We start from the raw sequence: 19,312 nt of genomic DNA, 5'->3' as shown, positions 1-19,312 counted from the left end.
CTAATTGTTTTGGGGGTGTATTATATGGGTCCTATCTTTCTTTGAACCCTTTGGGGTATAAAGTTTTGCTGGGTCAAAATGAAGAACAGTTTACTTTGGGGCATAGTTCCAAATTTCTTTTCAGAATGCTTGGATTAGTTTACAACTCCACCAACATTGCATGTAACGTGCTCTCCCGGCAGTTACAATTACTAGTCTGTCCTAGACCCACCAGAGTACCTTTGACCACTGTCCTTTGCAGTGTGAGCTCTACCCGGCTCGCCTCCTCTGAGGCCTTCTAAGGTCTCTGGCCACAATCTCTTGAATCTATAGCTTAATAACCGGTAGCGCACTCAAGAACAACCACGTGTAATCTTAAAAGCCTTTATTATACCTACTCACATAATGCCCTAACTGATGCCCTGACTTGTTGGTTCCCGAGTGAACACCTGGTCAGAAGACCCACGTGTTCACTACCAAAATCCTTACCTCTGTTGGCTACCCATCTTGGCTTGGCCACCCAGGCTAGGGAGCCAGGGTGAAGAACGCCAGATTAAAGAGGGTGATTGCTGCCTGCAGCGGGCTTATAAAGGGCCTGTGAGGTCACACACACAGCCAATCAGCGAGAGAGTCACCCATTATGAAGCTATCTCAATATGGCCAGGATCCCGCCCAAGGGCAGTCCTAATATCCACAGAAATTACTTCCGGGCCTCAATCTCCCGATGCACTGTGGCACCCATTTAAAGGCCCCTTACAATTGCATTAGTATACTTATTTTCCTACATCCTCTTCAGCATTTGTGATATTTTTGCTTTAGCTAATTTGATAGCTGTAAGGTTGTAAGTTGCCTTAATTTGCATTTCTCTTATTAGTCACTTAGAGCATCCTTTCATGATTATTGAAAACTTGAATTTCTTCCTCTGAAAATTACCCACCCATATACCCTTTGACCATTTATCAAGTGAAGAATGGTTGTTATTATAAATTTGATTCAGTTATCTGTATATTTAGAAATGAAATTTGCTAGTAAGATCCACCCTTCCCCCAAGTTTCCTGCTTTTATGATAATTTCAGATTAAATTTTTAAAATTAAATTTAAAAATGCATTTTTGTTGTACAAAGTTTTCCTTTAATCAAAATTATGCATTTTATCTTCTATGAACTTCTCTCATTTGGTCATAAATTCTTCCTAGATCTGATAGGTAATTTCTTCCATGTTCCCTATGATATAATTAGGCACTGAAAACCACACACTCATTTTGAGATTATCTTGTTATATGATGTGACATTAGTAGCCAAGGTTTTGGGGTTAATAAAATACTAAGTTAATGTGCTCATTGCTTCTGTATGTTGTGTATTCAATCTCTTGCACTGAGGATCCTATTTATTACCGAAATTTCAGTACCAAATTTTCATGATTATAGTTTTGTAGTATAGTGTGAAATATGCTACTAAGCCCCTTCTCATTTTTCCTATTTTATTTTTTGTTTAGTATTTTCCATTTCATTATTGTTGTTCCTCTAATAAATCTTTTTTGTTAGTTTGGTTTACATGGCACTAAGTGAATTAATTTAGTACTTGTCATTTTTTATTGGTTTAGTTTACGCATGAGCAACTAATATTTCTGTCTTTGTGCAAACGAAGTTTTATAAGTGTGTTCATATGGTTCCCGAGTCTAGGCAGAGAAATTTCCTAGTATTTGATACTGTTTAGTTAACTTAAATGAAATTTCTTTATCTTTTGAATATGCAGAAATGCTGATGATTTGTTTGGGTTTATTTTATATCTGTAACTTTACTAAAGTAATTGTTTCAACTAGTTTTTAATTGGCTTTCTAGAATCCACAACATAAACCATCAAGTGATCATTTTGTTTCTTCATTGCCTGTTAATTCAAATTTCTTTTTCTTGTCTTTTGCTATAGCTATATTTTCTAGTAAAATATTGAACAATAATAAAGATAATGAACATCTTTTGTTCAGACCTAATTTTTACTAGAATGGCCTCTAGCTTATCCCCAGTAAAGATAATGCTGGGGAGGCAAACAGGAATGAGTATACCATTTTGTCAAAACCTCTTTCTGCATCTTTTGAGGTAATGATATTATTTTTGTTATTAATATAGTCATTCATGCTTGTAATTTTGCTAATATTGAACCAACCTTACATTTCTTGCATAATCCATTCTGAACATAATATGTTAGTTTGATATACACAAAAATCTAAGCTTTTAGGATAAGAATTCACTATCTGATAAAAAAAAATTGCTGGGAAAATAATAAGATTTTTATAGAAGCTAGCTAGATAAGGTCAAAATGGATACTATCTAGGCATAAAAGGAAACATAAATAAATTAGGAGTATGAAACATATTACATATCAGATTTATAGACAAGAGAATATGAATAAACAAGAGATAGGATTTTGTGGGATGTAAAATGATTTTTATTACATTAAATTTAAAAGTTTGGCACAAATAAAACCAATGTAGCCAAGATTAGAAGGAAAGCAGAAAAATAGGGGGAAAAACTTTTATAGTCAATTTCTCAGATAAAAGTCTCATCTTTCAAATATAGAGAGCACTCAACCAAATTTATAATAGCAGCCTTATTTTCAACTGATAATAACAGGCAGTTTTGGGAGAAATTATATAGTTATATGAAAAAATATTTTAAATTATCATTAAGAAATGCAAACAAACAACTCTGAGGTACTATCTCACATCTATCAGATCAGCTACTATGATAGAAGGGGAAAATTGGGACACTAACCCTGTTGGTGGAATTGTGAACTAATACAATTTCAGACTTGGAACTAATTTCAAAGGCTATCTAGGTTAGCCCTTTCTTAGAGGTGAATTTTATCCGCTAAATTTCTGAAAACTGCTTGTGCAGATTTTCTTTGGAGATGGGCAGTGAAGACAACTCTTGATCCAACAACACAAATCCTTCCTCTTTGGAACAGAACTAGCATTTCAAACGTTCTTCTTAACAACTACAAATTTGTACCCATTAATCCTAGTCCTGCCAAGTCTAATTTTGTTCTTTCATTTGCCCCCAAAATTCCAGCTCAGAGGGTGGGAAAGCAATCCAGGTTTTATATAGCTCTTCTATATTCCAGGCACTGTTTTTATGTTTTTTAGAAATAACAACTCATCTGATCCTAATGATAATGGCTTATTATTCCTGTCTTATAGTTGAGGAAACTAAGGCAAGTAACTTGTGCAGTGGTAGACAACTACTAAGTGGCTCAAGCCAGAGCCAGCGCTCTCAGCACTGAATTACTAGCTGGCTCTTCATTTCTAGAAAAGGAAGTTATGAAATGTGACCAACTTTCTAGGAAAAGGACAAAGTCAGAATTTTCTAGTTTGAAATTGGCTGCATGATCTATCTGCACCCATGCTCTGAACATCAAATGCCATGTCAGCCATCCTTGAGTCCTGGTCTTTGCATACATGTCCCCTTTCCCTAAAGAGAAATAAAGTAGACACTTCTCTTGATCCGCATTCTTTCCCCACTGCTCACCCCAAGGAATTCCAGTTCTCACAGAAGATTTGATTTCCCACTTTGAGGAAAGGGAAGCATCATGGATCCTGAATCATCTAGGCCCAAGGAACTCCTGTCCACGTGAGTGAGATGAGAGCATGTATAGGAGGGCTGATATCACAGATCTGTGTTATAGAGAAGGGAATGCTAGGCTTGGGGACAGGAAGACCTGACTTGGAATTTCTTTTTAGATGCCTTTGAGCAATATAATCCTGGGAAAGTCACTGAACCTCTGAACATCAGTTTTTTCCATCTGTGAAATTAGCATGTTGGACACCATGGCTTTTCACTTCCCTTCTATGATCCTGTAATAAATCCAAGTAAAGGGGTATGCTTTGGCAAGCAGTATGACCACCATAGAGCAAAATAGGAAAAGAAGGAGAACCCATAGCAAATGGCAAATAGAATTCTATGAAATAGAAAGCCACGTTATCAGCCTAGAGAGAATAGAAGGGATTAAGTCAAATTGGAGGGTTGGGGAAGGCTGAAAAAATTTAGAAAAGATGTAATCAGTAGAATAGTGAATCAGGAAGTTGTAGGAGGATTACCTTGCCACAATTAGAATCCAACTCAATTTATGTAACCTAGGGGGCAGCTAGGTGGCCGCAGTGGGTATCTCAGAGTTGTCTTAATTTGCATTTCTCTGATCAGTAGTGATTTGGAACACTCTTTCATGTGAGTGGATATAGTTTCAATTTCTTCATCTGAGAATTGTCTGTTCATATCCTTTGACCATTTATCAATTGGAGAATGGTTCGGTTTCTTATAAATTAGGGTCAGTTCTCTATATATTTTGGAAATGAGACCTTTGTCAGAACCTTTGCTTTTAAAAATATTTTCCCAATTTGTTACTTCCCTTCTAATCTTGTTTGCATTAGTATTGTTTGTACAGAAACTTTTTAGTTTGATGTAATCAAAATCTTCTATTTTGTGATCAATAATGATCTCTAGTTCTCTGTTCCTCTAATCTATTTATTATCTCACTCTTCATGCCTAAATCTTGGACCCATTTTGATCTTATCTTGGTATATGGTGTTAAGTGTGGATCCATATCTAATTTCTGCCATATTAATTTCCAGTTTTCCCAACAGTTTTTTCCAAATAATGAATTTTTATCCCTAATGTTGGTATCTTTGGGTTTGTCAAAGATTAGATTGCTATAGATGTACCCTTTTTTGTCCTTTGTATCTAATCTGTTCCACTAATCTACCAGTCTATTTCTTAGCTAATACCAAATGGTTTTGGTGACTGCTGCTATATAATATAGCTTTAGATCAGGTACACTTAGACCACCTTCCTCTGAGTTTTTTTTCATTAGTTCCCTTGCAATTCTCGACCTTTTATTCTTCCATATGAATTTTGTTGTTATTTTTTCTAGGTCATTGAAATAGTTTCTTGGGAGTCTGATTGGTATAGCACTAAATAAAGAGATTAGTTTGGGGAGTATTGTCATCTTTATTATATTCTCTCGGCCTATCCAAGAGCACTGAATGTCTTTCCAATTATATAAATCTGACTTTATTTTTGTGGCAAGTGTTTTGTAATTTTTCTCATATAATTCCTGACTTTTCTTTGGTAGATGGATTCCCAAATACTTTATACTCTCAACATTTGTTTGGAATGGAATTTCTCTTTATATCTCTTGCTTTTGCATTTTGTTAGTGATATATAAAAATGCTGAGGATTTATGTGGATTTATTTTGTATCCTGCCACTTTGCTGAAATTTTGAATTATTTCTAGTAGCTTTTTAGCAGAGTCTTTGGGGTTCTCTAAGTATACCATCATGTCATCTGAAAAAAGTGATAGTTTGTTTCCTCATTTCCTACTCTAATTCCTTGAATCTCTTTCTCGGCTCTTATTGCCGAGGCTAGCGTTTCTAGTACTATATTGAATAGTAATGGTGATAATGGGCAACCTTGTTTCACTCCTGATCTTACTGGGAAAGGTTGCAGTTTATTTCTATTGCATATTATGCTTACTGACGGTCTTAAATATATGCTCCTGATTATTCTAAGGAATAGTCCATTTATTCCTATACTCTCAAGAGTTTTTAGTAGGAATGGATGTTGGATTTTGTCAAATGCTTTTTCTGCATCTATTGAGATGATCAATAATTTGATTATTAATATGGTCAATTATATTAATAGTTTTCCTAATATTAATCCAGCCCTGCATTCCTGGAATAAATCCTACTTGATCATAGTGTATTATCCTGGAGATGATTTTCTGAAGTCTTTTTGCTAATATCTTATTTAAGATTTTAGCATCAATATTCATTAAGGAAATTGGTCTATAATTTTCTTTCTCAGTTTTCAATCTACCTGGTTTAGGTATCAGTACCATGTCTGTGTCATAAAAGGAGTTTGGTAGGACTCCTTCATCCCCTATTTTTTCAAATAATTTATATAACATTGGGGCTAATTGTTCTTTAAATGTTTGGTAGAATTCACATGTGAATCCATCTGGCCCTGGGGATTTTTTCCTGGGGAGTTGATTAATAGCTTGTTCTATTTCTTTTTCTGAAATGGGACTATTTAAGCAATTTATCTCCTCCTCTGTTAATCTAGGGAGCTTATATTTTTGGAGGAAGTCATCCATTTCACTTAAGTTATCAAATTTATTGGCATAAAGTTGGGCAAAGTAACTCCTTATTATTTCTCTAATTTCCTCTTCATTGGTGGAAAGATCCCCCTTTTCATTTGTAAGACTAACAATTTGATTTTCCTCTTTCTTTTTTCTGATCAAATTTACCAAAGGTTTATCTATTTTATTGGCTTTTTCATAAAACCAACTCTTGGTTTTATTTATTAATTCAATAGTTTTTTTTACTTTCAGTATTATTGATTTCTCCTTTTAATTTTTGTATTTCAAGTTTAATTTTTGGTTGGGGGTTTATAATTTGGTCTTTTTCTAGCCTTTTAAGTTGTAAGCCCAATTTGTTAATCTTCTCTTTCTCTATTTTCTTCAAATAAGCCTCTAAAGATATAAAATTTCCCCTTATTACTGCTTTAGATGCATCACACAGATTTTGGTATGATGTCTCATCATTGTCATTATCTTGGGTGAAATTATTAATTGTTTCTATAATTTGCTGTTTCACCCAGTCATTCTTTAAGATGAGATTGTTCATTTTCCAATTACTTTTTAGTCTATTTACCCCTAACTTTTTACTGAATGTAGCTTTTATTGCATTGTGATCTGAGAAGAAGGCATTTATTATTTCTGCCTACCTACATTTAATTTTGAGATCTTTATGTCCTAATATATGGTCAATTTTTGTATAGGATCCATGAACTGCTGAGAAGAAAGTATATTCCTTTCTATTGCCATTCAGTTTTCTCCAAAGGTCTATCATACCTAGTTTTTCTAATGTTCTATTTACTTTTTTAATTTCTTTCTTATTTGTTTTGTGGTTTGATTTGTCTAAATCTGAGAGTGCAAGGTTGAGATCTCCCACTATTATAGTTTACTGTCTATTTCTTCTTGCAATTCTCTTAACTTTTCCTTTAGAAAGTTAGATGCTATACCACTTAGTGCATATATGTTTAGTATTGATATGGCTTCATTATTTATGCTACCTTTCAGCAGGATATAGTTTCCTTCCTTATCTTTTTTAACTAGATCAACTTCTGCTTTTGCTTGATCTGAGATAAGGATAGCTACCCCTGCTTTTTTGCCTTTACCTGAAGCATAATAGGCTCTGTTCCAACCTTTTACCTTTACTCTGTATGTATCTCCCTGCTTTAAGTGTGTTTCCTGCAGACAACATATGGTAGGGTTCTGATTTTTGATCCAATCTGCTATCCGTCTCCGTTTGATGGGAGCATTCATCCCATTCACATTTACAGTTAAAATTACTAATTCTGTATTTCCTGCCATCATATTATCCTCAGATTATGCTTTTTCCCTTGACCCCCCTGATCCCCCTCCCCGATATTTAATTTATAGACCCCCCCTTGTGACGCACAACCCTCCCTTTTTTTTAGTATCCCTCCCCCCTCCCTCCAAGTCCCTTCACTTATTCTCCTTTTCCTTTTCCCTTTTCCTCTCCCCCCTTTTAATGAGGTGAGAGAAAATTCTCTGAAAAACAAATATGTTAATTATTTATTCTTTGAGCCTCTCCTGATGAGAGTAAGATTCACACAATGATTCTCCCCCTCACTAAATTCCCTCAGTTATGGTGTATTTTCTATGCCTCTTCCTCGGATGTAGTTTTCCCTAACATTACCCAGTTGTTTCACATCTACAACACCTACTATAAGGATTGCAGGACATTGGAGAGCTCCCTGCAGTGGCTGTCAGGTCAGGGCCTGACCTCCACTCCAAATATTAGCTGTGAGAGGCAGGACAAGGTAATAGCTATTATTGGAGGAGCCATGTCTGCTCTTTCTGTCCAGATAGGGACACTACTGAAGCTCTACAGATTCCCACAGATAAGAGTCTGTGACAACTTGTACCCCCTTTTTTAAAGGAAACATGTCCAAAATCAAACAAGATAAAGGGAAGAAACCATACTTTTATTTTGTGCTGACTATGTGCTATACCTGTTCTAAGAGCTTTAAATACAGCATTTGACCTTCAGAAGTCTGTTGGGAGGTAAGTGCCGTTATTATTCTTCCTTTCACTGTTCAAGAAATTGTAGCTGAGAGAAATTAATTGACTTGCCCAAAATCACACAGAAAACAAGATTAAGGATTTTTTTGAAGTTTAAATTTAAATTTTTTTAATTTAAATTTAAAATTTGAATTTAAAATCTGCTACCAAACAAAGAAAAAAGGACAATTGATCACTTTTAACAAACAATTTATTTAAAATCAATTTCCCCCATGGAAGATCTATTAAGAGCAGTAATTTAGAGTTAAGAAGTATAAGAATTGCAATTGGTCACAGCTAGTCACAGATGCAAAAGGATATCTAATCACTAAGGCTTATTAACAGTCCTTATGATCAAAGGGAGAGACTCATTGAAAATGGTATCTACAAACTAGATCAGCTGTCCAAATATGATTTCTTTACCACACTACATTTGGCAATCCCAAAATTACACTAATCTTTCTTCTCCTTTAACAAAGTAGGAACGTGTCAGTACAGAAATAAATGCAAATTCCACTTTCACATGAACAGAGAAGCAAACTCGTTTTTGTGAATGTTTCAGATTAAAAAAAAAAAAGTTAAAGTTCATTTCCCATTTGGAAGAAAAAGAAACAAGTTACCAACAGTTGAAATTGATAAAACTTTAATGTTGACTTCATTATCAAAATGGGAAAAAAAAAAAAGTTTTAAACATACACCATACACCATACACTATCTGACCTAACACTGACTCTCTAAGAATGTTTTCAAGAGAATACAAAAACTAAAACTAAAACTAACCCCGAGGATTTTTTCTGCTTTACAAAATCTCATTTGCAGGGAAACTAGATTCTTGACTTAGTTTTTAAAGCTAATTCAAAATCTTCCTTTGTAAGTGTCCAGGTATCTGGCGAATTTCTTCTTCTAAACCAACTTCCATCTATTTCCACATATGTTGTCATAGGTTCATAAGGACTTAGGGTGTGAAACTGGGTCTAGGTACCCTTCTTCTTGTTACATTTGCCACATCGAAATAGGTCCGTTTGGGTCCCACCCGTCCGGGCCATTTGATGTATTCTAATAGCTTCTTTGGTCAGGTTTCTGCGCATCTCTTTAAGTTCCTCACTAGCCATTTCTACTGCAGTCATTCTAGCAAAGGAATCTGGAGATATGTTCCCACACAGTACATTTTTCCTTAAGTTTGGATTCTTTGCATCCTGGAGATTTGCTGTTCTCCTCCGTATCCTGTTTTGATACTTCATGTCCCTGTTCCGTAACTCCTGATATACAGCTTCCTCAATCTGAGCGCCCAGTTCTTCTACATCGGCGCCAATAGCGAAGTAGTCACCTCCAGTTCTGAGGGCTGCAGCAAGCAACTCTCGGCACTTGATTGGAACCGAACCTGAAGTGCTTGGTGCCCGGGGGAAAGCTTTAATGAAGGAATCAGAAGCCTTTGTCTCTTCCTTTGCTTTGCTCCTGCAGCTCCTTTCTCGTTTTGCCTCAGGCCTGCACTGAGAAGAGTGAGCAGGTCCCTTTTTTGGTTTCTTCAGTCTTGGAGGGCCCAGAGACCGACTTCTTCCAGCGTGTGACGAGAGACTTGGCTAATGATGTGACTTCTTCATCTGTGCTCTGCTTCCTACAGTATTTACCGATATTCCAATTTTTGTGGACCTCAATAATTCCAGAGTCATGGGAACGTCTTGAAGTTCCTTTAGTAAATCCAGTGCCCCGGCCGCGTTCTTGTTCTGCACCATCTTATCTATCTTCTTGGCTATGGGAAGGATCTCCACCTCCATGGCTCAGGTGCTTTTCCAACCCCACTCTCGCCCACACCCTGAGGGGATGGGACACGGGACAAGCGGGAGCAAGAGGGTGATGTCAGAAGAGAAAGCGTGGGAGAGGTGCAGCAGTCCCAGGATGTCAAGAAGAGACACCCACCGAGAACCAAGGCCCAGGGCCCTCTCAGCCACAAATAAAGACCGGGCTTGGGGACTGCTCCTCTCAGGCGGGGGGACTGCTCCTCCCAGGCAAAGACAGCGGATGGAGCGGGCTGGACTTTGGAGAAGTATACTTGAAGGTAGTATACTTGAAACGAGGATTTAACTCAGAGCGATAGGAGACGGGACAGCCACCACCAGGGTCTTTGTCATCGAGTCTGAGTTGGAGAGCTTGAACTCCAGCCTCCAGTCCTCAGTCTCTCTCTGAGTCTGTCTCCCTCCCAGATCTCTTAGCTCTTATATACTCTCTTCTAAGTACACCATCAGAGGTGTGGATCTTGTAGGATAGGTGCTAACCCTCAGAACTACACTAAGTACCTGGAAAGTAGGGAATAATTATCCCAATTCCACTGAGATGACATCTTGTAGGACTGAATCAATCACACAGAGTTCTGCCCATTACGAATATCTATTTGCTCCATGTACTTGGGTGACTAACATTAGTCATATCTTGTGCTTATTCAGCCTTTCCAGTCCTTTTCTTGAAGTGACCATAAACTTGGTCTAGATACTGACAATTCTAAAATAAGCAGTGGCTTTGATTCATGGACTGAAATAAGCAATAACTTGTTTCTAGAGTTTCAGCAAATTCCACCCCTGTGATTCTCTGCTGTTGATAAAACATTTAAGGTCCTTATCAACCTGATTCTAATCTCTCTATCCAGTCCCAAGTCAGGCTACTCAAACTTAAATTCTTCTACGTTGGGATGCAGTTCAAATCACCAAGTATTTTATTCTTTTTTTTAATAGTTTTTATTTCCCAGATAGATGCATGGGTATTTTACAGCATTGAAAATTGCCAAACCTGTAAGAAATGACCAGCATGATGAATACACAGAGGCTTGGAGAGACTTACTTACATCAACCGATGCTGAGTGAAATGAGCAGAACCAGGATATCATTATACACTTCCACAATGATACTGGATGAGGATGTATTCTTATGGAAGTGGATATCTTCAACAGAGACAAGAGCTAATCCAATTCCAACTGATCAATGATGGACAGAATCAGCTACACCCAGAGAAGGAACACTGGGAAATGAGTGTAAACTGTTAACAATTTTTGTTTTTCTCCCCAGGGTATTTTTACCTTCTGAATCCAATTCTTCCTTTGTAAGAACAACAAAAAATTCAGTTCCGCATCCATATATTGTATCTAGGATATGCTATAACATATTTAATATGTATGGGAATGCCTGCCATCTAGTTGAGGGGGTGGAGGGAAGGCGGGGAAAATTGGGAACAGAAGGGAGTGCAAGGGACAATGTTGTAAAAAGAATTACCTATGCATATGTACTTTCAAAAAATGTTACATTTATAAAATTCATACTAAAAGAAGGCTAGGCAGGGAAAAAAAAGAAAAAAAATATCAATTGTTCATGGTTTGGCCAAGCTAATTCAATAAAAATGACAATATTCTGTCTAAATTGATCTACTTATACAGTGCCATACCAATCAAGTTGCCAAAAATATTTTATAAAACTGGAAAAAATAACAAAATTAATCTGAAAGACAAAATGCCAAAAACATAAAGGGAATGTTACTTAGCAGTACCAAAACCAAAACTATATTAAAAAGCAGCCATCCTCAAAGCCATTTAATACTGGCTAAGAAATAGAGTGGTGGATCAGTGGAATAAATTAGAAACATCCAACATAATCATCAAGGCCTACAGTAATCTGGTATTTCATAAACCACCACACTCCAGCTTCTGGAAGAACTTACTATTTTAAAAAATTGCTGGGAAAACTGGAAAATAATATGCCAGAAACTCAGCATAGACATATTTCACACCTCATACCAAAATTAGAATAAAATGGGTACATGAGAGGTACAATATTGAGGATATACTATAAAATATTAGGATTATTACAGTCTTTTCATGTCATTTTAGCCAATCTGACAGGTGCGAGGTGGCACCCAGAATTGTTTTAATTTACATTTTTCTGATCAATAATGATTTTGAGCATTTTTATATGATAAATGGGTTCAATTTTGTCATCTGAAAAGTGTCTATTGATATTCTTTGACCATTTATCAACTGGGGGATGATTTGTATTCTTATAAACTTGGCACAGTTCTTCATATATTTTAGAAATGAGACATTTATCAGAAATATTGCCTATAAAGATTATCTCCAGTTTTGTATTTTCCTTTTAATTTTGTTTCCATTGCTTTTGTGTATGCACAACCTTTTTAATTTAATGTAATCAAAGTTGTCCAGTTTTGCCTTTCATCATATTCTCCAGTCCTTCTTCTGTCATAAATTACTCCCTTCTCCAAAGATTTAATAGGTAAACAATACCTTGTTATTCTATTAGTTTATGGTATCCTCCTTTATGACCAAATCATGTATCCATTTTGACTTTTTCTGCATGGAGTATAAGATGCGGATCTATGTTAATGTTCTAACATATTGCTTTCCAGCATTTTTGGTCAAATACTGAATTCTTTTTTTCTCTCCTACTTTTTATTACTTTTATATTTATAACTTTTTTGACAGTATGTATGCATGAGTAATTTTTTACAATATTATCCCTTGTATTCATTTTTCCAAATTTTCCCCTCCCTCCCTCCATTCCGTCTCCTAGATGACAGGCAATCCCATACATTTTACACGTGTTACAGTATAACCTGGATACAATATATGTGTGCAAATCCAATTTTCTTGTTGCACGTTAAGCATTGGATTCCGAAGGTATAAGCAACCTGTTTAGCTAGATAGTATTGTCAACAGTTTACATTCAATTCCCAATGCTCCTATTGTATTAGAAATGCTAGCCTTGGCAAATACTGAATTCTTATTACAGAAGCTAGACTGTAGGGATTTATCAAATATTATATTGTCATAGGCCTTGATTTTTCTGTCATGTGCATCTAATCTACTCCACTGAACTTCCACTCTAGTTCTTAGCTAGTACCAAATGGTTTTGATGACTAGTGCTTTATAATATAAATTTAGGTATGGTACTGATAAGCCACCATCTTCTGTTTTTGTTTTCCCATTCATTTTTCAAATGTTCTTGACCTTTTGTTCTTCAGATGAATTTTGTCATCTTTTTCAAGTTCCATAAATCAGTGTTTTGACTTTTTGATTGGTGTGGCCCTGAACAAGTAGACAAATTTAGGTAGAATTGTCAATTTTATTATATTAGCTTGGCCTAGCTATGAACAATTAATATTTTCCAATTATTAGTGTGAGAATTGTTTTGTAGTTGTGTTCATCAAGTTCTTGGATTTATATTGGAAGGTAGAAGCCCAAGTATTTTATTTTGTCTGTAGTGATTTTAAATGCAATGTCTCCTTTTATCTCTTGCTGATGGGCTTTGTCAGTAATATATAGAAATGCTGATAATTTGGGTAGGTTTCTTTTATATCCTGCAACTTTGCTAAAGCTGTTAAACGTTCCAAGTAGATTGCTGGATTGTTTTACAAGATTCTTTAAGAATATCATAATCATTTGCACAGTGCTAATTTTATTTCCTCATTGCCCATTTTAATTTTTGCATTTCTTTTTCTTTCCTTATTGCTAAAACTGCAATTTGCAGTACAATGCTGAATAGTAGTAATGCTAATAGGCATCTTTGTTTCACTTGTGATCTTATTGGGAAATAGCCACACTTCTCTCCATTTCAAATATTTGTTGCTGTAGATTTTAGAAGGATACTGCTTATTATTTTAAGGAAATCTTCCTTTATCCCTATATTCTGTAGTGCTTTAATAGGAATGATGCTGTATTTTGTCAAAAGCTTACTTTCTGTCTATTGAGATTATACTATAATTTCTGTTGATCTTGTTATGGATTATGGTCAATTACGGTATTAATATTCCTGATATTGAACCATCCCTACATTCCTGGTAAAAGCCCCAGTTGGTCATAGTGTATTCTTCTGGTGATAAGTTGCTGTAATCACTTTGCTAATGTTGCCTTTAAATTTTTTGCATCCTTATTCATTAGGGAGAGTGGTCTGTAATTTTCTTTCTCTCTTTTGGCCCTTCCTGATTTGTGTATCAGAGCCATATTTGCATCACAGAAGTAATTTGGAAGTCCTTTTTCTTTACCTATTTTTCCAATTAACATAGTATTGGAATTAATTGTGCTTTAAATGTTTGGCAGAATTAACTTGTAAATTCATCTGGCTCTGGAGACATTTTCATTAATGACTTGTTCACTTTCTTATTCTAAAACGAGGCTATTTAAATGCTTTATTTCCTTTCTGCTAACCTGGGGAATTTATGTTTTTGCAAATATTCATCCATTTAGTCTCGATTGTAAGACTTTCTGCCATACTGGTGGGCAAAAGAGCTCCTCATTAGTGCTTTAGTTTCTTTTTCATTGGTGGTAAATTCACCCTTTACATGTTTAATGCTAGTGGTTTTGTTTTCTTATTTCCTTTATCTCATGAAATTAAAAATAAAAGGTTTTTTTTATATTTTGTTAGTATTTTTTTTTCATAAAACTCTCAGCTTTGGTTATTAGTTCAATAGTTTACTTAGTTTCAATTTCATCAGACTCCTTGCGTTTCAGAATTTCTAACTTGGTATTTAACTCGTGGTTTTTAATTTGTTCTTTTTCGAGCTTTTTAATTGCATGCATTGTTCATCTATGCACTCTTCTTGTATTTTATTCATATAGCTATTTAGAGATATAAAACTTCTCCTGAGAACTACTTTGAGTGTGCCCCATGTACACTCTGTATCCTACAGAGTTCACTACCCAAAAAGCAAGAACGAGTTTTGTCCGGGTTAGTTTGGAAGTATTCCATGAGCTCAGCAACAAGGTGAGGGGAACCCGAGCAGAATCTACGGAATGGAGAGTTCCTAGAGCCCTGTGACAAGAAGGTGGTCTAAGCACTGACATCAAAGCAGTTCCATAAGCCCTTGAAAGAAGAATCACATCTGGACCATTCTACTGAGATCCAAAAAAATCTTGCCCACACTATTGATCTGAAGAGCTCAATGTAACGTAGAAAGTTTCTACTGGGCAAACCAAAGAAATCTCTTAATGCCAGAATGGAAATATTTTGTTTTGGGAGAAGTTCAGGAGCCAAAATCTTTAAGAGGATAGTGACATCACAGTAAGTCCAAGAGAAGTAAAGCCTTTTCTCCAAGCTTTGGAGAAAAAAAAACTATTGCAGGAACTTTAGTAAAATGAAATAAAGGAAATGAAATAAGATACAGGATGAAAAGACTAGAGAGGTAAAAGTGGCAAGGAAAACAGATAACTTATAACTGACAGTGGAAAACCTCACTCAATGTCCTGATAGCTAGAATGGGTCCAAGAATAGCAATTTGATAAGATAACAAGAAATATCCAACAAAATCAAAAAAGAAAAAAAATAAAATTTAAGAAATATAAAAAACAACTGATATGGATATACAAAAGTCAATTTAAGATTTTTCAGACTATGTGAGTTTTATGATCAGAAAAATTTCTGGATAAGAAACAGACATCAAAAGAAAGATGCAAAGACACATTTATTTAATAGGAAGGACATATTTGGAGAATCATGATTTATATGTTAATAGGATGAGATAAAACAAATAAGATCTCAGAAATCTGATGTCGTTAAGGGTCATATAAAAAAGTATAAATGGTGAGGGTCAGTCAGTCAATAATCATTTATTAAACCCCTACAATATACCAGGTACTGTTCTAAGTATTAGAGATACAAATGTGAAAAATAAAGATAGCCGTGCTCTCAAGGAGCTTACAATCATTTGAATTTTCTAAAAAAAAAATTAAGAAGATGAAGAAAAAGTTGCTATGTACATAGTGGAACATAAGAGGATTCAAAATGTGAGACATCGATTTCCATTTCAAGAGAGTCTAAATAATAAATTCTACACACTGGGTTCAGACTTGTCCATCTTTGCTTCTTTGTAGCTTTCCTTTTATTTGCTGCTGTGTACTTTTTACTTTGTACAATTTCCTTCAGCCTCCCACAACCTCAAGAAAACTACAATTAAGCACAGATATCGATGTCTGTATACACATACATATAGATATCTAGAATCATAGAATCATATGCATCTCTGTAAGATTATACTATGTTTGTTTGTCCTCCTTTTTTCTGAAGGTGGATAACATCATCTTTCATAAGACCAAGTCTTTCCATGTCATTCTAAATCTACCAATTCATCATCGCCTCTACCACAATAATATCCCAACCTTATCTTTCTAGTTTTTTAAATAGTCTATAACAATATTGATTAATAAAGCAGACCTATAATGTGTTTTCCCTATTATTCTCTTTTAATTAAGACTATTTTAGCTTTGACTTTATTTGAAATCAATGATTACTTTCTTTTCTTAAAAAAAATTAAATTCTGCTGCTTGTGATTGTTAAGGTTTTATGTATCTTTTTTTCCTGAGGGGAAACTCAGAACTCTGAGGGAGGTATAAGCCCAGAGGGCTCCTGCTGACAACAACTGGTTTGGCTCCCTATCTCCCCTAAGGGATCTTGGCCTGCCTGGGAAGTCAGGGGGCAATGACAACCTGTGTTGTGATTGAAGCAGAATGATACCAGGAGGTGAAGAGTCATCTATATAATATTGTTTATATGGTTCCATTTTGAGCAGTATATACTTAGCACATGCAGTGTTGCTTTGCTTATATAAGGGTATTAGGGTATACAAGGCTGAAAGAATTTGGAATAAACGGACTTCATGTTTGACTATCCACGTGAGTCTCGCCTCATTACTTCTTTTTTATGAAAAAGCCTCAGACTGGTACCAAGGTCCTTTAGTCTGGACACAACCAATATTAATGCAAAATTTTAAAGGAAAATATTAGCAAGGAAGTCACTACAACATATCACAAAGATCGTACATCATGACAAAGTGTATTTTATACAAAAATTCAAGGCTATTTCAATATTTTAAAAATCGTACAAAAATAATTGAGCCCATCAATATACAAATCAACACAAATTGTAATTTATCTAAATAGACAAAAAAAAAAAGTCCTTGCAAGATACAACACCAATTTCTATTAAAACTATTAGGAAGCACAAGAAAAATGAACCTTTTCTTAAACTAATAAGTAGTATCTATCTGAAGCCAATAACAAGCATTATACTGCCTAACAGAAACATAAAAGAAGAGTAGAAGAGAAAGGGGGAAATACTGAGAAAGAAGGTAAATTAAGGGAGGCAGTGATCAGAAAGGGAACAGATTTTGAGGTAAGGAGTAAGATTAAAAAATGGAAAAAGATAATAGAAGAGAATGGGATGGAATGGAATACACCATTTATAATCATAAGTGTAGATGTGAATTGAATGAAGTCACCTATAAAATGGGTATAGCAGATTGAATTGCCACAGAAATTCTGACAACAAGTTTTTTTCTTAAGATTCACTTGAAATAAAAAGACACAGAGGTGAGATTTGTACTGGCAATAAAGTTATTCAGTACTGTATTAGAAATGTTAGTTTTTGCAATAAGAGAAAAAAAAGAGATTAAAGGAATTAGAATAGGTGAGGAGGAAACCAAATTATCACTCTTTGCAGATGATATGAAGATATACTTAGAAAATCAACTAAAAACTACTAGGAATAATTCACAATTTTAACAAAATTGCATGACCCGACATCAGCATTTTAATATATTACCAACAAACAAAATCCAGCAGCAAGAAATATAAAGAGAAATTTCATTTGAAATAATTGTAGAAAATATAAAATATTTGGGAGTCTACCTGTAGAGCCACAACTCTAGAGAAGGAGGCTTGAAATAAGGATACTTACAACAAGATGTTTATTTAGTGGAATTGATGAGATATTAGTTCTCTACTTTACATATCCTCATTACTTAGCATGGTGATGTTGCTATAATTGGAATAGGGAATTTAAGGGCTCAGAGACCTGGGGACAAAGTCAGACTCAGACTGAGACTGGTGTAGACTGGCAGACTGGCAGACTGCTCAAGGAGACGGGCTCAAACTGAAACTGGGTCAGACTGTGACAGACACAGAGTGTAAAGGACTCAATAAAGACTTTAGAGTCTATTTCTGTCCATCCTCATGGTGATTATCCTGCTGAGATGAAGGCCTTCTGGAGGACCTCCAGAAAGTTAGCCCGGGTATTACATCTACCAAGGAAAAGTGATGAACTATATGAATACAATTACAAAAGACTTTCCCCATAAATAAAGTCATATCTAATCTCTGGGGAAAATAGCAAGTGATCATGGTTAGGCCAAGTTAATATAATAAAAATTTGCTGCCTAAATTGATCTACTTATTCGATGCTAAACCAATCAACATGAACAAAATAGAAATGGCTGAGAAGAAAATGTACTCCTTTCTCTCTCCACTTCGTTTTTCCCCAAGATCTATCATATCTAACTTTTCTAGTATTCTGTTTACTTCTTTAATTTCTTTCTTATTTATTTTGTGGTTTGATTGATCTAATTCTGAGAGTGCAAGGTTGAGATCTCCTACTATTATAGTATTGCTGTCTATTCCTTCTTGTAGCTCTCTTAATTCCTTTTTTTAAGAATTTAGATGCTATACCACTTGTTACACATACGTTTAATATTGATATTGGTTCATTATCTATGCTACTCTTTAGCAAGATATAGTGCCCTTCCTTATCTCTTTTAATTAGATCAATTTTTGCTTTTGCTTGATCTGAGATCAGAATGGCTACCACTGCTTTTCTGACTTCACCTGAAGCATAGTAGATTCTGTTCCAACCTTTTACTTTACTTTTTATGTATCGCCCTGCTTCAAGTGTGTTTCCTGTGAACAACATATTGTAGGATTCTGGGTTCACTCCATGTTCATCCTCCTCCTTTCTTTCTTTCAGATAGAATAGGTTTCCTGTTCCTCTTCGTGAGATGTAGAAACCCCCCATTACCGTTTTTCTGGTCAAATTGCCTTTCCACCTCTGGTTTCTAGAACAAAGTACACATGTGTTCTTTATATATTTTTTTAGCAGAAGTATAGTTCCCAATATTTTTTTTTACCTTTTTAGGTTTCTCTTGAGTTCTATATTTGTAGATCAATTGTTTTGTTTAGTTCCAATTTTTTCATCAGAAATAGATGAAATTCACTTATTTCATTGAATGTCCATCTTATTCCCTGGAAAAAACAAATGCTCATTTTGGCAGTTTAAGTTATTTTTGGCTGTATACCCAATTCCTTACCTTTCAGAATATCATATTCCAGGACCTTTGATCCTTTACTATGGACATTGCTAGCTCCTGGGTGACCC

At 35.2% G+C, this 19,312-nt stretch overlaps 1 protein-coding gene and 1 pseudogene across 1 annotated transcript in view; both read right to left on the bottom strand.

Annotated features, from left to right (window-relative positions):
• Positions 1-19,312, bottom strand: part of LOC141551652 (uncharacterized) — a 67,870-nt gene that overhangs the window by 40,138 nt on the left and 8,420 nt on the right. The window lies entirely within an intron of this gene.
• LOC141552176 (transcription elongation factor A protein 1 pseudogene) lies at positions 7,823-9,892 on the bottom strand (annotated as a pseudogene).

This window comes from Sminthopsis crassicaudata, chromosome 1 (assembly GCF_048593235.1).
Source record: "Sminthopsis crassicaudata isolate SCR6 chromosome 1, ASM4859323v1, whole genome shotgun sequence".
NCBI classification, from domain to species: domain Eukaryota; kingdom Metazoa; phylum Chordata; class Mammalia; order Dasyuromorphia; family Dasyuridae; genus Sminthopsis; species Sminthopsis crassicaudata.
The sequence above is the reverse complement of the archived record's forward strand: the minus strand, read 5'-3'. Positions and strand labels throughout refer to the sequence as shown.